The 19060-nt window shown below is 42.5% G+C and overlaps 1 protein-coding gene across 1 annotated transcript in view; it reads right to left on the minus strand.

Moving 5' to 3' along the window:
* Positions 1 to 19060, minus strand: part of ATP8A2 (ATPase phospholipid transporting 8A2) — a 979867-nt gene that overhangs the window by 155925 nt on the left and 804882 nt on the right. The window lies entirely within an intron of this gene.

Consider the following 19060-nt stretch of genomic DNA (forward strand, 5'->3'; position numbering starts at 1 on the left):
AGGCCTCTACTGCAACTGTCTTCAGTTCCTGCTTGTTCTTGGGGCATTTTCCCTTCAGTTTTGTCTTCAGCAAGTGAAATGCATGTTCAATCGGATTCAGGTCAGGTGATTGACTTGGCCATTGCATAACATTCCACTTCTTTCCCTTAAAAAACTCTTTGGTTGCTTTCGCAGTATGCTTCGGGTCATTGTCCATCTGCACTGTGAAGCGCCGTCCAATGAGTTCTGAAGCATTTGGCTGAATATGAGCAGATAATATTGCCTGAAACACTTCAGAATTCATCCTGCTGCTTTTGTCAGCAGTCACATCATCAATAAATACAAGAGAACCAGTTCCATTGGCAGCCATACATGCCCACGCCATGACACTACCACCACCATGCTTCACTGATGGATGGTATGCTTTGGATCATGAGCGGTTCCTTTCCTTCTCCATACTCTTCTCTTCCCATCACTCTGGTACAAGTTAATCTTGGTCTCATCTGTCCATAGGATGTTGTTCCAGAACTGTGAAGGCTTTTTTAGATGTTGTTTGGCAAACTCTAATTTGGCCTTCCTGTTTTTGAGGCTCACCAATGGTTTACATCTTGTGGTGAACCCTCTGCATTCACTCTGGTGAAGTCTTCTCTTGATTGTTGACATTGACACACATACACCTACCTCCTGGAGAGTGTTCTTGATCTGGCCAACTGTTGTGAAGGGTGTTTTCTTCACCAGGGAAAGAATTCTTCGGTCATCCACCACAGTTGTTTTCTGTGGTCTTCCGGGTCTTTTGGTGTTGCTGAGCTCACCGGTGCGTTCTTTCTTTTTAAGGATGTTCCAAATAGTTGATTTGGCCACACCTAATGTTTTTGCTATCTCTCTGAGTCCCCGTTCACACTAAGGCGACCTGTGAGGCGACCTGGTCGCCTCACAGGTCGCCGTAGGTCGCCTTCCATAGGGAAGCTGCGGACCCGTTCTAATAGGAGCGACACAAGTCGCTCCGACTTAGAAAAAGGGTCTGGAGCTTCTTTGGGGCGACCCGGAGGCGACCGCCATAGACTTCAATGTTATGAAGTCCGTGGCAGCCGCTCCGAGGTCGCGGCGTGCTGCTCGCACCGCCACCTCGGAGGTCGCCCCCCCAAGTCGGATCGCGGCAATGTGAACGGGGCCTGATGGGTTTGTTTTGTTTTTTCAGCCTTATGATGGCTTGCTTCACTGATAGTGACAGCTCTTTGGATCTCATATTGAGAGTTGACAGGAACAGATTCCAAATGCAAATAGCACACTTGAAATGAACTATGGACCTTTTATCTGCTCCTTGTAAATGGGATAATAAGGGAATAACACACACCTGGCCATGGAACAGCTGAGCAGCCAATTGTCCCATTACTTTTGGTCCCTTAAAAAGTGGGAGGCACAAATACAAACTGTTGTAATTCCTACACCTTTCACCTGATTTGGATGTAAATACCCTCAAATTAAAGCGGAAAGTCTGCAGTTAAAGCATATCTTATTTGTTTAATTTCAAATCCATTGTGGTGGTGTACAGAGCCAAAAAGATTGGAATTGTGTCGATGTCCCAATATTTATGGACCTGACTGTAGGCCTCATGCACACTGGACGTTATCAAAAAACGCCAGTAGAAAGCTGTAGCTGTAGAAGGAGTTTTTTTAGATTTTTTTGCAGTAGCGTTTTTCAGCGTATTTTAGCTTTTTTCAGCTGTAGTGTTTTTTAGATTTTTTTACCAAAACTATATTCCAACAAAAGCTTATGGCTAAAAAATGTTGATAAACACCGAATAGCCAAATTTTTCAGCTTTTATCAGAGTTAGGGCGTTTTTACAGCTGAAAAACTCCTCTCAAAACCCACTAGTTCTGGGGGGGTTTTCCAGCCAGAAAACGCCCCTGCCAAAAAACTGCTGATAACAGCCTCTGTGTGCATGGACACATAGGATAACATGCTGGGGAGTTTAATGGCTGCAAAAAAAAAAACGTCTGATGCCAAAAACAGCAGCCTTAATAATGCCCAGTATGCATGAAGCCTTAGGGATGAAGTGAGAAACTGACCAGCTAGCTTGGTTAGATTGTTTTCCTGTCGCCTGATGATCAGTCTGCTGTCATGAGTTTTGGTAGGTCCATAGATAGGCACACTGGAGATAACAGCAAGCCTGTCTGTGACCCAATCTTTAGGATGATTGCAACTGGCAAGCCAGCAGGATTGTATGCTCATATAGAGCCCTATTTAACTTTTCTAAAATAAAAAAGCTAAACACAATCCAGGGGCATAAAACAAAAAGTTATGGAAAGTATTACATTTTACTGAAAAAAGGGAGCCAATGCGCTGCCAATGGGGTATAGGAAAAGGAAATAAATAAGGGTGAGGTGAAACCTGTGTAGTTGAATCAAAATTCTTGAAACTGGCAGCCAATTCTAAAGTGTCACCACTTATTGCAAAGAAAGAAAAGGGAAAATCTGCACTTGCTTCGCTAAATGATGGTCCAGGGAATAAATTCCCAAAGCTATATATAGCACAGAATCCTAGTTGCACTATAGTATACGTTTCAATATATAGATGTGGTGGATACAAACAATAAAGTGAATACAATCCAATATGTGAATTTAGTGATACATTGCTGTGGCTAAGGTGAGAAAAAAAAGTAAATAATATTCATAGGTGCACAAAACATATAAAAGTTGGTTTGTGAAATGATGATAAGATAACCACAAAATATAAAAATATCAATCAATAGATGAATACATAAAAAAATATATTAATCGTGGGGTGATGATAATAAATAAGTCCATGTGCAAAAAAAAAGTGCAAAATGAATGCTTGAAAGGAAGGGTGAATCTCGTGACTCTTCACAAAAAAAGTTTTGGTGACTTTCGTGGAACTTCTAAAAGTAAACCGTGCCACTAGAAGAGAGCAGTGGCCTCTCACCTCCACAAACACCTTTAAAGGCATTTTAGTGATAGTAGATCACTGTACCAGGATATCTACTCTTCCTCCACTGGTGGGAACCTCTAATGGAATTTCAGGGGTCTCATTTAAATGGATGTTGTCCGTCTCAATCAGTAATGCGTGTCTGTCCTCCTCCACTCCTCCTCCAGTGCACTCAGAAAAATGAATGGGCTCTCATCGTGAAGTACATAAGGATTATTTATTAAAAGAAAACATACAGGACTTATAGTTAAGATAAAATCAGTTCAGTAATCGCCGATGCGGTGAACCTCCGATACTTCCGGTCTCGGCCGTAGACCGAAAGTGACGTCACCTGGCTTCTACGACGCGTTGCGTCACTCACACACACGACTTTAAGTCACATCTCGTGTGTGAGTGACGCAACGCATCAGAGAAGCCAGGTGACGTCACTTCCGGTCTACGGCCGAGACCGGAAGTATCTGCACACTGATGACTGCACCTGCATCACTGATGCCTGATGACAGAAAGCCCAGAAGGCACTAAGTGCCTGAGTAGAGTGTGCCTTAACAGGAAAAGGAGGAACCTGACCCCTAATTGAATAAGCTGGAATCCCTGTCTGTCTGTCTGTCTGATCCATCTGAAAATGATCGCAGCAGAAGCGGCCAACCCTTTTCTAGGTCCAACCGTGAGTACAAATAGTGAGTCTGACTCCCTAAAAGACTCTGCAAGGTACACCCTGATTGCCCAAACCACATCCAGGTAATGCAGAGCAATTTCCTTAGGATGTTTAGGCCTGGGACATAGGGAAGGCAGCACAATGTCTTCATTCAAATGAAAATCAGAGATGACCTTTGGAAGGAAGAACGGACAGGGACGAAGAACCACCTTAGCTCTGTAAACCAACAGGTAAGGTGAATGACAAGACAACGCCGCAAGCTCCGACACGCTGCATGCAGAAGTAATAGCCACCAAAAAGGCCACCTTCTGGGACAACGTAAGCAGGGGAACCTCCCGATATTTTCGAAGGGAGATTCCCGGATAAGTGACAAAACCAAATTTGAGGACTCACGGCGGTATTGGAGACCGCCTTGGATACACACCAAGGAAAGAAAACCCCTAAGGCCGAAACATGGCCCTTTATGGTACTCAAGGCAAGTCGCTGCTCAACCCCCCATTGGAGGAAAGCCAAGATCCATGCCACCGAAAAGGAGCAAGGGAGAACCCCAAAAGACTCACGACACGCAATGTACATCTTCCAAGTATAATGATAGATCTTCCTATAGGTAGATTTTCTAACCTTTAACAGCGTAGGAATCACTGATTCAGACAAACCTCTATCCTTCAGCAACTTGCTTTCAACAGAAAGTCTCCAAGAAGCATCGGCGACCAGCCATACCAGATCGGCGTACCAAGACCGGTGAGCCCAGTCTGGAGCCACTAGAGAGAACGGAATCCCTTGCTGCCTCAATCCTGCACAGTTTGAGAGGGAGAAAGGCATAAATTAGACAATACTGATGCCAAGGAGCCACTAATGCGTCTGCGACGTCGACCAGAGGATCCCTAGAACATGCCACAAACCTCTGTATCTTCCATGGAAATTGTACAGCAGAGATGGCTGGAACGATCGTTCTGTCCACCTTAGAATGCCGGCTACTTCCCGATATGCCAGGACACTTCTTGCGCCCCCATGGTGATTACCTTAGATCATCGCCATGGCATTGTCCGATTGAATTCGTACCCGACACCCCTGAAGACGAATTGTCCAATGACCCAGACAAAGAATGATCGCTCGGAGTTCCAGTACATTGATCGGCAGTCTGGACTCTTCCCGAGTCCAGACTCCCTGAGCACAAGCTGTGCCAAGGATGCCTCCTCACCCGGACAGGCTGGCATCTGTGGCGACAACCGCCCAGTACAGGGGGAGAAGGATTTCCCTGTTGAAGTGCAGAGGGACTAAGCCACCTCTAGAAACTGTGAATTATTGTCCCATTTCACCAAAATCTCTTTTTGCAGAGATCTCGTGTTGAACTGTGCAAACGGAACCACCTCGAAGGTAGACACCATCAGGCTCAGCACCCGCATGCAAGCCCAGAGGGATGACCGTCTGCTGGACAACAGAAGCTGAATTGCTTCGTGCAATTTCTGGATTTTTTCCACAGGAAGCAACACTCTGGCCAATCCACCCAGATAGTCCAGTTTAGTGGATGGAACCAGGGCAGATTTCCAAAGGTTCAGAATCCAACCGAACTCCATCAGAGATCGTAGTCCAGTGGGGCTATGTCGTGGCTGACCTAGCACAGAGCTGAGGCCTGCGTGCGCTCGTTGGCCAGACTGGTGGGACCCTCTGGATCTATATTATTCACTTCCTCGCCCAGTCCAGCAATTGATAGTAGATTCTCACAGGAACAAAATAACAAAGATAGGAAAAAAATCCATTTAAAAGGAAAAAAGTTGCCAGGACCAGAGATCCCAGCAAGGAACTAGGTCCTTACTCTTGACTAGGCAGAAAAAATAACTGAGTGTCTGTAGCTGAGTGTGGGTGTATACCACCTTGGACTGCGCATAGGGGTAGTCAAGCTTTTTCCTGCCTAGTGTCCTACTCCTGTAGGGGGCAGTATAACCCAATGGTTAAGAAGAATCAGGAGCTGTGTCTGTCAATGAACGAAAGAGAAATAGGGGTTTACAAGGTGGCAGTATCAATTCCTGAATGCCCATAAACTGGCTCAAAACCACCTCTGATTACTTTCAGAGGGGCATTAGTTTCTATTGCTCATGTGAAAGAAGCCTTAATGTTTGTAGAATACTTTATACTACCAGGAAAAATAAGCACATGAAACATATTTTACTGGCAAAAATAGATGATTTTAGAAGAACTATATGTACATGAACTACAAATCTCAATGAAATATCGAATAATCCATAGCAGCCACCAAAGTTCTCTTTTAATTATATCATGGATAAGAAGTGAAAACTGAGTAAGGTATGCTTTGTGCTGAGAAAACAATGGTAATGCAGATTAGAAACGTAAGATATTAAGGATTATTCTTTCAGGAGATGGGTGATTCAAGGCAACAGGTGGGACAATGACAAAAACACCCAGCCCTAGTTGACTGCTTCTATGTTAAAGTGAGCAGAATCTCAAAGCTGCTACCAAGCCCAAATTCCTTGACTTGGCTGATTATACCACTCATTTTTCCCCCCAATGACTTTCTACTGCTCCTGTTGCATCTCAACCACCCCCAAAACTTGATCCTGGATGCACAATTTGAGAAACTGAACACTAAATAACTCCTGGAAAAAGCCATGATGGAGGCACATCAGACTCTGAGATGTTTATCCAGTCACACCCTCTTTCCCAACACCCTTTTCTGACCCTAACCAGAGGTGCCTGTTTTCTCCAGTTTGATCAACAGGATCTATCTTCATGTTCCCACCCCAGACAACCCCATGAAGATCACTGTTGCTAAAAATGTTTTAGGATAATTACTCCTGTTATTCAATGGGGGGTTCATAAGTCTACTACCCCTCTGAAGGTGCCTTAAAGCCTTTGAGCACAGGTGTGAACCTACACCCAATCAGTTCTATGCCATTCAATAAAGTCTATAGGTGCTAACAACTGGAGAAATCTTATAAGAAACAATATCAGAGTTGTAAATTAAAAAAATAAAGGTAGCAAATGTAACTGGTTTATTCAAACCTATTTGGGAGAGATAAAGTTACTTAGTTGTAGAAAAGAAACATATTCTCCCTGCAAGTGTATGGATGACCTCTGATAAACACAGAAAATAACCTGCTTGTGCCTTTGTTTCTTTATTGGTGAGATTCTCAACTGCAACTTTGAAGCCATGCTCTAAGATAACAGTTGTCAAAAGAAAGCCACAGGTCTTTGGGCTTTAATAGGTTAGGATGTTTCCTGCTAGCCTGAGAGTTCAACATAAGGCAAAGCTCACTTTTTCATAGACCTACATGCTACTATGTCAGAAGCAATGTCTGCCATAATCTTCTTAGAATAGTCAGCTCTTTTAAAAATATTTACTATTATAAATCTCGACCCGCTTCTATGGTCCCTCTTATGTGGCATTCCACCAAATACTTTAGTAAATTGCTCTTGCCACACTTACCTCTCTCCCATTATTTCTTTGCGCCCATTCTTTTTTTAATGGCTGCACCATCTATACTTGGGCAGAAATTAAGGAAAAATACCATGCTCCTTCCTCCAAATTATTTTGATTCCTGCAACTAAAACAATGGCTCTCTCAACCTTATTCCCTAATGAAGTCCTTACAAGTCAGTTATCACTATTTGGACATGTATGCCACCATACGCCTCCCTCCCTTAAACTGATCTCTATTCTCTACTCTCAGTTGAATAATTCTAACCACCATACCAATCATGCTTACATTTCCAAGTGGGAGACAGACCTCAAGCGCACCAGGGATAGAGCAGACTGGTTGCAATTCTGGACCACAATAGCCTCCTACTCTATTAATGTGAATACTATAGTGGCTGCGTTCAAAGCAGTTACTAGATGGCACCTGGTCCCATCATGTGTAGCCCATTTTCAGCCTTCACATAATGGTCTGTGCTTTCATGGCTGCGCAAACACCAGGTGACAAGATACATACCTGGTGGACGTGTTCTATGGTCATATGGTCACACAATTTTGGAACAAGGTCTTAAAGCTCATACATTCTTCGTTCGATCACCCTTTCCCCAGAGATCCTTGGTATGTCTTATTATACCTTTAACCCCCCCCCCCCCCATTTTGCTAAACCCCGATTTAAATTGGTGACCTATATCTCCAAAGCCTGGAAGAAACAATTAGTTTCCTTTGAGGAAGTTCTTCAGTGGATCGACAGGTTCTTTATTAATGAGAAACTGACCAGCATCCTGCTGGGCACGCTAGATTTGGACCCCATGGATACAATATACCCATCCGTTACTGTCCATAGAGGGCTATACCTCATTATGGGCATTTCCGATGCTCAATCCCCCCTCCTCCTTACCTCACCTCTCTCTCCCACCTTACTAATGTGAACATCGTTCTTTCCTTTTTCCCTATTTCTTATTTTCTTATTACAGATCATGCTGTTTTTTCAGGCTTGATATTTTGACCTGCTTATTGTTTTGCGGCCTGCGATAAATTTAATACCTACACTAACTTGCAGGCTACAGTTTTTGTTTGCTAATATGCTATTTATACTGTTGGATGTTTTTATATTCTCAACAGCTATGTTTAAGCTGTCTAACATCTTTTTTGGCAACTACAAAAAGTTCTCTTAAGCCCCGTACACACGTACTGATCGTCGGCCGAACGATCGGCCGTCTTTTGTCCAGGGCTGTCGTGTCTGTTGAAAACTGCAAAAGACTGCACACAAATTTTGTCGGCCAACAACAGCCGACTGCAGAAGTGATGTCATGTGATGGTTAACTTTCCTTGTCTTTTTTATTTTCTGAGCATGCCCAGTCTTGCTAATCTGCTGTCTGTCGGCCGAAATCTGTACTGACTGGCAAACAATCGGCCGTTCTGGTGACGGACAACAAAAATTTTAAAGTCTGCACGACAGATTCTGTTCGGCCGAAAATGCGCTGTCGGCTGTCGGAAGCATCATACTAACAAGCCTACAATCGGCCGATCGGTCGTCAGCCGAATATTTATGGTCGACAATCGGTACGTGTGTACGGGGCTTTACGCTATGTTTTGTACATTACATTCTTTTCCAGAAAAATCTATTGAAAGTAAAAAATATTTAGTATTCCTTTATTGTAATGCATACCAACTTTGCAACCCTTTGGATCCTATATATCCTTCGATTCTACTTTCACAACAGAAGTGCTAACTTAGAATGTCATGTCACTGCCCCTCCTCTCCAGCTGTGTGGTCAGCTCCATAATATTTTGACATGCAGTAAATTGGTGCCCAGATTGGCGAGGCGGCATTATGTAGAAGATAGTTATGTTTCTCTATGTACCGCATTCCTACACAGGCCTGAGAAATGGCAGAGAGAACAGCTGCTGTCGTTTATTTACATACATTCCTGCCCGAAATTGAACTAATGAAGGTAATTTCAAAGCAAGCAGCGTCCTTTGCCTCTCTCTTTGTATCAGTTGACATCTCTTTCCTTGACTGTGTTCTAAATTATGACACATTGTAATTACCCCCACAGAGCTGAAACATTTCACTCTGACATAACAGCCGTGTGTTGTGCTTGCACGCTCAGAGCCTTAATAATGTTAATAAAGCTAAAACAGTGATATTATATTACAGCTTTCCCAGCTAGGTTTTTTTTTTTTTAACTTTACAAGTTAGAAGGTGATATATCTAACCCCAAAGTCAAGACTTGCAAACCGCACGACAAATATTTTTATCATGCTTTCATTAGCTGCCGGCTATTAAAACCAGATTTAAATCTAATGACAATTACACAGTTGTTAAGAATACGAATTTCTATGTTCCACTACGGGGTCTATATAGATGTTCGGAGATGGGCAGATCTCCAATATGATTTTTTATTCTTCTCATCCTCTTAATCTTTAAGCTCTTAAGGACCAGGCCTATTTCTGACACTTGTTGTTTACAAGTTAAAATCAATATTTTTTGCTAGAAAATGACTTAGAACCCCCAAACATTATATATATTTTTTTAACAAAGACTCTGGAGAATTTAATGGCAGTCGTTGAAATATTTGTTTGCCATGCGGTATTTGCGCAGCGGTCTTTCGAAAGCAATTTGTTTGGAAAAAATAAATTTCACTGCATTTAAAAAAAAAAACTAAGCAGTAAATTTAGCCCAATTTTTTCTATAATGTAAAAAGATAATGTTACGCCGAGTAAATTTATATCCAACATGTCATGCTTCTAAATTGTGCATGCTCGTGGAAAGGTGACAAACATTGGTACTTAAAAATCTCCATAGGGGACTTTTTAAACATTTCTACAGGTTACCAGTTTAGAGTTACAGAGGATGTCTGGGGCTAGAAATATTACACTTGCTCTACCGATCACGGCAATACCTAATATGTGTGGTTTGAACACCATTTACATATGTGGGAGTGACTTGCAAATGCGTATACATTCGCTTCTGCACATGAGCTCGGAGGGACTGGGAGCTTTACATTTTTTTTTTCTTATTTATTGTACCTTTTATTTTTACACTGTTTCTGTAAAAAAATGTTTTTGATCACTTTACATCCATTGTAATAGAAATAAGCAGGACAGATCCTCTTTAATGTGAGATCTGGGGTCAAAAAGACCTCAGATCTCACATCTACACTAAAAAGCAAAAAAAAAAAAAAGACTTTTTTTTTGTCATTATGAAAAAAACTTACCCTTTAAGGTCGTTGGGAGGAAGCGATGTATGACGTCGCTGCAGTCCTCCAAAGCCATAGATTCGAGTGGGAGCCAGCTTGCCCTCACTTCCTGCCTAGAAGGGGAGAGGACCGGAGCGTTTCCCCGCTGCCGACGGCTCCGGTAAGCGGAAAAAACTACCGGGAAGCGGTGGGTGGGTGGGGGGGGGGGGGTAGGGATCACCTCTCCCACCGCCCATAAAAGTGATCCAGTGGAGAATCCGCTGCTGAGACCACTTTTATGAGAGAGAGGACCGCCCGCCCCGGTAAAAAAATACCGGGGCTAAGGCAGCTATCTGCTGCCATAACCCGGGTATTTATCTTTAAATTAGCAATGAATAACTGCAGCGGGCGGTCCGAAAGTGGTTAAGCAGTCCCTGAAAGTCAGTGAATAATTAGGATGTTTATTCAATGTGTGCACAAAGCAGGGATCCCCCCCTTTTTTTTTTTTTTTTTGGTAGAACAAAAGTTTGATTAACTATTTGCAATATATTTGCAGCATGCTCTGAAAACTGCCATTTGCTCATGTTGCATACTACCCAGTAATGGCTATGGATATCTAACCCCCTTTCTTTCTGTCCAAACCTGAAAAAGTCAACAGAGAGTGGAGGAGAATTCTCCCCAAAAGTAAGGAGAATCCAAATTTTGGCAGTTGTCATAAGAACATTGACTGCTCTGGAAAATATCCCCTCCACTCCTTTTCTGGTGACAAATGTATAATTTTTGATTTCCTTTCACTTTCTGTCCCAGTGACAATGTTTTCCTTGAGAACTAGTGAAGGTGGATGTTCCCTGAAGGGACACAGACAGCAATAACCATTTGGCAAAGCTTGTAAAGCCCCGTACACATGTACTGATCATCGGCCAAACGATCGGCCGTCTTTTGTCCAGAGCTGTCGTGTCTGATGAAAACTGCAAAAGACTGCACACGAATTTTGTCGGCCAACAACAGCCAACTGCAGAAGTGATGTCATGTGATGGTTAACTTTCCTTGTCTTTTTTCTTTTCTGAGCATGCCCAGTCTTGCTAATCTGCTGTCTTTCGGCCGAAATCTGTACTGACTGGCGAACAATCGGCCGTTCTGGTGACGGCCAACAAAAATTTGAAAGTCTCCACGACAGATTCTGTTCGGCCGAAAATACACTGTCGGCTGTCGGAAGCATCATACTAACAAGCCTACAATCGGCCGATCGGTTGTCAGCCGAATATTTACAGCCGACGATCGGTACGTGTGTACGGGGCTTAACTCTTCCACAAACCATAGGTCTGCTCAGGGGTTGTGCCAGGGTTGCCTGGGAACACCCTAATCACTCTGTGCAGTGCCGACCCCTAATGCCCGAGCTTCCCATTGTGTTGTGCCCTCCACCGCAGTGCTGCTGGGTTCCCTCTTTTCCTTTCCTCTCCCTGCGGGGGATGTTTCAGGATGGAGAGTGGGGGAAGGAACTCATTAATATGTCATTTACTGGCCCCTTTATTTTCTCAGTGAAGGCAGTGAACACACTCACTCACTGTGTCATAACGAAAGCATAGTAAACCATGTTTACTATGTTTCAGTTTGTGAATGAACAGCACAGAGTACTTCCCATTCATTTACTGTCCAGTGCAGCTGAGGCTGCAGAGAAAGGCATGTGTGTTTCAGCTTTGGGGTGCACATCCTAATAAAATGTGCTGCACACACCTATGCTCTATAACAGTGTTTTTAATTTTTTTTTTTTTTTCAGTCAAGGCACCCTTTAAAATTCTGCACAATCTCAGGGCACCCTGTTTTAAAATTTAAAAAACTAAACAAATAGTTTTACATAATGCATTAGTATATACACACGTAGGACACTCAACATTAGAGATTATTTATTCTCACAAAGCAAACACACTTTGCACACAGGTACGGACCAATATTCCAGCGTTTTTTCCCCCTAGTTTCTCTCCCTCACTCAGCTAACATGACCCCAGTGCTGATGGAGAGGGGCAAAGCTCCCAGCATCCTCTTTGTTTATGGATGACATCATTGGTTGTTAGGATGCCAGCGACTGGCCCGCACAGTGCCAAAGGTTTGTAATGCTGCACAATAAAAACCAGTGGCATTGTGTAACAAAAAGGCAGGCTTGATCTTGCTTCTGGAACTGACTTATTGACAATTTGGGACAATTTTAAGGCATTTTGCCAAGGCACCCCTGAAGAACCCAGGAGCCACCCCAAAAGGCTGCTCTATACATACTAGAAACAAAATCTCTGGAGTTGCACTTTAACCACTCAAACCTGCTCAATTACCAGGCCACTTTTTCAACTTGGCACTGCGGGACTTAAACTGACAATTGCGCAGTCATGCAATGCTGTACCCAAATTAAATTTACATCCTTTTTTTCCCCCATAAACAGAGCTTTCTTTTGGTGGTATTTGATCACCTCTGCATTTTTTATTTTTTGCGATATTAATAAAAAAAAGCTATGCTGAATCCTGTGATATCCTCCTGTCTGTCACAGAGAAGATCCGCCTGCTTTGTTTACATGTACGTCTACGTCGCTGGACATAGCAGAGCCGCAGTGCTGCAGTAGCAGCACAGTGAGCGGTCTTAAAGTGGTTAATATTATTTAATTGTGTTTACAGAATGTTGGTGCTGGGTTGCATTTACCTGTTTGGTCATTTTGCGATTGAAAGCTAATTGAAATTTCTTGAAAATTGTATTGTGTGTGGCCAGCAAAATCTCAGCAAAAGCTTATTAGTACTCCTAAAAACCAGGGGTATTTACTTCTACTTATGGGAGTCATGAGTCTTAAAGTGGTTGTAAAGGCAGAAGGTTTTTTACCTTCATGCATTCTATCCAAGAAGGTAAAAAAAACCTTCTGTGTGCAGGAGCCCCCCAGACCTCCTAATACTTCCCTGAGCCCCATCTTGATCCAGTGATGTCCACAAGAGCCTTGCCTCTCTGGGGACTCACAGTCCTGATTGGCTTTTGGTAGTAGTGTGAGCCAGTGGTTCCCGCCACTGTCAATCACAGCCAGTGAGCCAATCAGGGGACAGAGGGGGCAGGGTTGAACAGCTGGTCTGTGTGTGAATCGACACACAGAGTTGCGGGTCTGCTGGAGCGTGCCTGCTTAGGTGCCCCCACAGCAAGCTGCTTGCTGTGAGGGCACCTGGCAGGAGGGAGGAGGCAGGAGTGCGGGCGAGGGACCCAAGAAGAGGAGGATCTGGGCTGCTCTGTGAAAAACCCCTTAACAGAGCAGGTAAGTATAAGATGTTTGTTATTTTTAAAAAAACAACAAGGATTTAGTATCACTTAAAGCGGAGTTCCACCCTGGATTTTTTTTTAATACCCCCGGGACAGTCAGGGCTAGTACATTCCACAATGGCTAGCCTCTGATCTGTCCCGGGTTGCACTTACCTGTTAGGACAAATACTTACCTTGAAAACGTCTTGTCCAGCGCTGCCATCTCAGATGTGGGCAGCTTGAAGCCAGCGAGATCCCCTTCGGCGTCTTCTTCCGCCTTCTTTGGTCCCACGATGCTCTGCGCCGGCCCCGACGTCACTTCCGGGTCGCGCGCGTCATCCCTCTACAGCTTCTGGGCATGCCCAGAAGCTGTTTAGAAGGGGATGACGCGCGCGACCCGGAACTGACGTCGGGGCCGGTGCAGGCGCAATGATTCCTGGGAGCTATGACGTTCAGCTCCCAGGAATCATTGCAGAGCCAGGAAGTGACGACGGGCCGCGGCCGAGGAAGGAGGAAGAAGGAAGTAAGGTAAGTATTTTTTCTTCGCTACGAGGTAAGTAAAAAAAAAAAAATATGCGATTATCCATTTCTTTTTCAGGTGACCCGGAGCGAGAAGATGGAGGTAAGTATTAAATTAGGGTGGAACTCCACTTTAAAGGTTTTTACCTCTTCATTACATTCAGTTATCGAAAAAATTTGTTTTTTAACTTGCTGAAGTAGTCCTAGAATCAGATTTTTTTTTATGTTAAATACATACATGCTAAGTACAGTGGAAATATAAGACCTAAGACAGCCATAGACGTACTGAAATTTGTCCGGTTAAGCAGGAACTGGCCAAATTTCGAGCTATCTATTGGCAGGCTGAATAAAATAGATGATCTATTGATTGACTTCAGTACAACCAGCCAGTCGGGTTTGTTTTGTACGATCACTGTCCGTGACTTTAGCTGCCAGCAGTGATCATTGAATTCTGACTGCGGGGAACCCTTTCTGCTCTCAATACAATAGCGCAGCAGGAGGGATTCCCCCATGGACACTGACCTGTGGTTGAAGGAAACACAATTGCACAATTTATAGGCAGCCTAACTGATATTTATTACCTCTCATAGAGATCACAGTACTTTCCCTGACAATGCCTTCATCTGCTTTTTTCTCCAAAAGGACAACACCATCTTTTTGATGGTTTTGATCTTTACTTCCTTAAATTCTGATGCTTGAACAGTTCTTGGCTGTGATGACACAGATCAACCTTCGGATGCTTTTCTGCATGCGCATTTTTGATGCGTTCTAGTACCTTTTTTGTGCGTTTTCGATAGATTGGGTGCATTTTTTCCCCCTCTTTTTTCTTCACTTTAAATAAGGACATGTATGTTTCAGTGTGTTTTTGGTACGCTTAAGTGCATTTTTGATGGGTTCAAGTACAGTTTTAGTGCAAAAAAATGCAGCATGTGTACTTTCTTCTGGAACTGGAATGAAAACCATATAACATACTATCCATGCATTTTAGGTGCAGAAAAAAACGCACTAGACTGCATGTGGTGTGAACTGGCCCTTAGGCCCCCTGGTTCACATGTATATAGTAGTCAATACTGCCGCCTCTGGAATGTTTGTTTGGTTTTTTGTTTTCTATCCCAAGGGGATTTTAGAATGAAATACTGTGCTGCCAAGTGGCAACTGCCTGCCATCCATTTGTCAAAGTCCCTTTGACGTCAATGGATGGGTTGCAAGTGCAACTGCCTACTAAACACCACATGCTGTAAAGAATTTGTTGCAAAGCATTGCGGCTGTGACCATGTACACCACCCTGAGAGGGTGGTAAAAACATGGCCATCTGTTTTAATGAAGCATTACTATATTGTAACAGGTCAAGGATTTATTCATTCAGACTCACTTTAATACATATACTAACTTTTCCTTGTCTTTGATACAAATCCTTGTGCTTGCATAGCCGATTTTGCAGAGCTGCTCCCCTTTCTAGCCAATTTCAAAATAGGAGAAAAAGAAACAAGCAGCCCTAGGCCTGTACATCAGTACAGGTGTTACAGATGGCCCTCCAAGACCCATGGGCCCAGTAGCAGATGTGATCATGCGTGCATTATGGTACATTGCAATGATCCTCAGCTTGTCTGGTTCTTCTACAAGCTGTTAGAATGGCTCCTGAGTGAATGCAATTGCAAAAAAAAAAAAAAACTGCTAGTTTTTAGTTTGCAAATCATGCATATTGCATCATAATGAACTGACTTTGCCCTGCTGAAACATAAGTCGCCCTGATTAGCATGCACATATATTAAAACAAATTCCCCAATGGAAACTTCCTAGTAATCAGTTGCAGATATCCCATATGGGCTACCTAATTTATGAGCAGTAACATGGCTTGCACAGTCAGGTTTTGTCTACTTTAAAAACACTGTAAAGTATTATGTGTCGGTAATGAACTAGTAATAAGAACAGGTGGAAACGAGGCAGATGTTAGGAATGTTCAGAAGGCTTCCTGTTCAGTCTTAGAGTGCCACCCTCTGCCAATGTAATTATCTATACCATCAATAGAGTCATTAGGTCTCTGCAGTTAGTGGGGGTTTGCCAAGGCTGAACTACCTGTGAGATTCATTACTCAAGCTACTGGATAATTTAACCCCTACAGGCAAACACAATTCACATACTAAAATCAATCTGCTGCAAATAAAATGACCATCAACACGTGTTTAACCACTTTAGGACCCGGAGGATTTTCCTGCTTTAAGTCCAGGCCACTTTTTGCAACTTGGCACTGTGCGACTTTAACTGACAACTGCGCGGTCATGCAACGCCGTACCCAAACTAAATTTAGGTCCTTTTTTCCCCACAAACAGAGCTTTCTTTTGGTGCTATTTGATCACCTCTGCGCTTTTAATTTTTTGTGATATTAATAAAAAAAGAGTGACAATTTTGAAAAAATAACAATATTTTTCTACTTTGACAGTTAAAAAATATCCAATGTATTAAATTTTTGTCATATATTTAGGCCAAAATGTATTTAGCTACATGTCTTTGACAAAAAAATTCTCAATGAGCGTAATTTTAACCGCTTTAAGACCGGAAATTTTTACCCCATTCCTGACCAGGCCATATTTTGCGATTCGGCACTGCGTTACTTTAACAGGCAATTGCGCAGTCATGAACCCAAATTAAATTGATGTCCTTTTTTTCCCCACAAATAGAGCTTTCTCTTGGTGGTATTTGATCACCTGTGCGATTTTTACTTTTTGCGCTATAAACAAAAAAAGAGCGACAATTTTGAAAAAATAACAATATTTTTCAAATTTTTTTATATGAAATTCCCCCCCAAAAAAATGTAAAAATCTAATTTTTTTAACATTTTAGGCCAATTTGTTTTCTGCTACATATATAAAACAGTGTAAAACAGCTGCGCTATGCACCACTTGGCGAACAATCAATTGTTACAGGTGATTGAATAAATTACATAAAATACATAAAAAGCAGCTACACAAAAAGATCCTAAAATCATATAGCATAAAAAGTATAAAATTGTAGCGCTTGAAAAATGATGATAAAAGGTCCATATAGTTAAAAAGGAAAAGTCCTTAGAAATCAATCAAACAGTAGATAACCACGTGTAAATGAAAAATGGCGTTTTACCAGCTCTCCCTCGGAAGACCGCGTGACATAAACCACCACCAAGAGAGGTATCTTGAATACCCTCACAGGTGATCTTCAGGGGTGTACCGCCCCTGAGGTTACAAGTAGCCCCCAATATCATCAATCCCCCGAAGAGGGTGTCCTTTTTTCAGGTCAAAGTTGGATTTTTTCCTTGTAGATCCTGTGCTGTTTGCAAGGTAAACACAGGAGGTAGGAAAAAATGTGAGGAGTTTGAGGCGGGGATTACTAAAAAGGTACATAAAATTAATACCTTCATTACTTGTGCTTCCATATACGTGGTGTATCTTATCAGATGCCCATGTGGATTGGAATACATTGGGCGGACCACTAGGATGCTTAGGGTCCACTTGAATGAGCACATTACTAATATAAGTAATGGGTTCCCTAAGCATAGTGTCTCCCGCCATTACGACACACACCTTAATAGGAACCCAGCAGGTACCCTCTTTTTAGGGATTGATAGGTATGTAGGAAATTGGCGTGGAAGTAACCTCACGCGGGGCGTTTCCAGGTTGGAAACCTCCTGGATCTATCGTATCAAGGCTTATGCCCCTCATGGACTCAATGTTGAGTGGGATTTGAATGCGTTCATAAATAACGCATGATTTACCCATTTATTTATACAATATTTTGGTTGAAAGAAGGCTAGATTTCTTGTTGTTTCATCTCTGCTGATTATTATTATGAATAGAATTATGGAAGTTTCAGTTATTAATGTGAAATTTTGTATTGTGACCAATTGCACCATATTGGATGATTGATATATATTTATATTTCTATTGTCTTGTTTGTTTTAAATGTTATATTAATGTAAGTGGCAGCAGGGTGTAGCTGTTTTGTTTGTCCACTAGATGGCGCCGTCCCGATACTGCACATGCTCATCCGTATTAAGATATATATTACCCAAATGGACTAAATATCTATTAATATATTCTTATGGGATGTTGTTGCGGGATTAATTTTCCTTTTTTCTGTGTGATAACCCTTTTGGGTTAATTACATGTTATTGCCGATCTTCTGATTTAAGTATCCGGTCAGTGGAGCGCATAGCTCCCATTTCCGGTTTCTAGCTTGACCAATCCGTCTCGTCCTGCCCCTACAAAAAGCGTGTGCTTCCACCATGAGGCCACGCCCCTGACGACGTCATTCCGTATGACGAAACGTACGTCGGGTGTTCCCATTGGTGGAGGCAGACGCATGCGCAGTGGAGGACAACGGCGGCCATCTTTTCGGTGGGAAACATCTACATGAGCATACACTCAACTCTGCTGCCACTCTGCAAAAATGTGAGTGCACTATATGATGATTTATGCCAATTAAAGATTGTCTAGGACGTATTACCCTATGAGAGGCTCCTCTTGTATCTTTTTTGAGAGAAAGTTTACGAGGGGATATCAGCGTATGAGACACGGTTGACCATGGATACCTGCTGAGAGCCAGTCTTATGCCTATTTGTTACATGTACATTGCTCGTAAGATGGTGAGATCTGGTAAGGGTATTTAAGATACCTCTCTTGGTGGTGGTTTATGTCACGCGGTCTTCCGAGGGAGAGCTGGTGAAACGCCATTTTTCATCTACACGTGGTTATCTACTGTTTGATTGATTTTAAAGGACTTTTCCTTTTTAACTATATGGACCTTTTATCATCATTTTTCAAGCGCTACAATTTTATACTTTTTTTCTGCTACATATGTTTGGTAAAGAAAATCGCAATAAGCGTATTTTGATTGGTTTGCGCAAAAGTTATCGCAGCTACTAACTACGAGAAATTTATGTCATTTTTATTGTTTTTTATTGTCCACAAGGGGAGAAGTCCAGCGACGTAGGTCTACGTCGCTGGACGATAACGAGGCACTTTGCCGCAGTACGCTCAATGTGAGCGGTCGGCAAGTGGTAAAAATGTTTAGTAATAGTTATTTTATTCTATTTGACAGCTTATCTCTATGTC

This window comes from Pelophylax lessonae, assembly GCF_965119305.1.
Source record: "Pelophylax lessonae genome assembly, chromosome: 2".
NCBI lineage: Eukaryota > Metazoa > Chordata > Amphibia > Anura > Ranidae > Pelophylax > Pelophylax lessonae.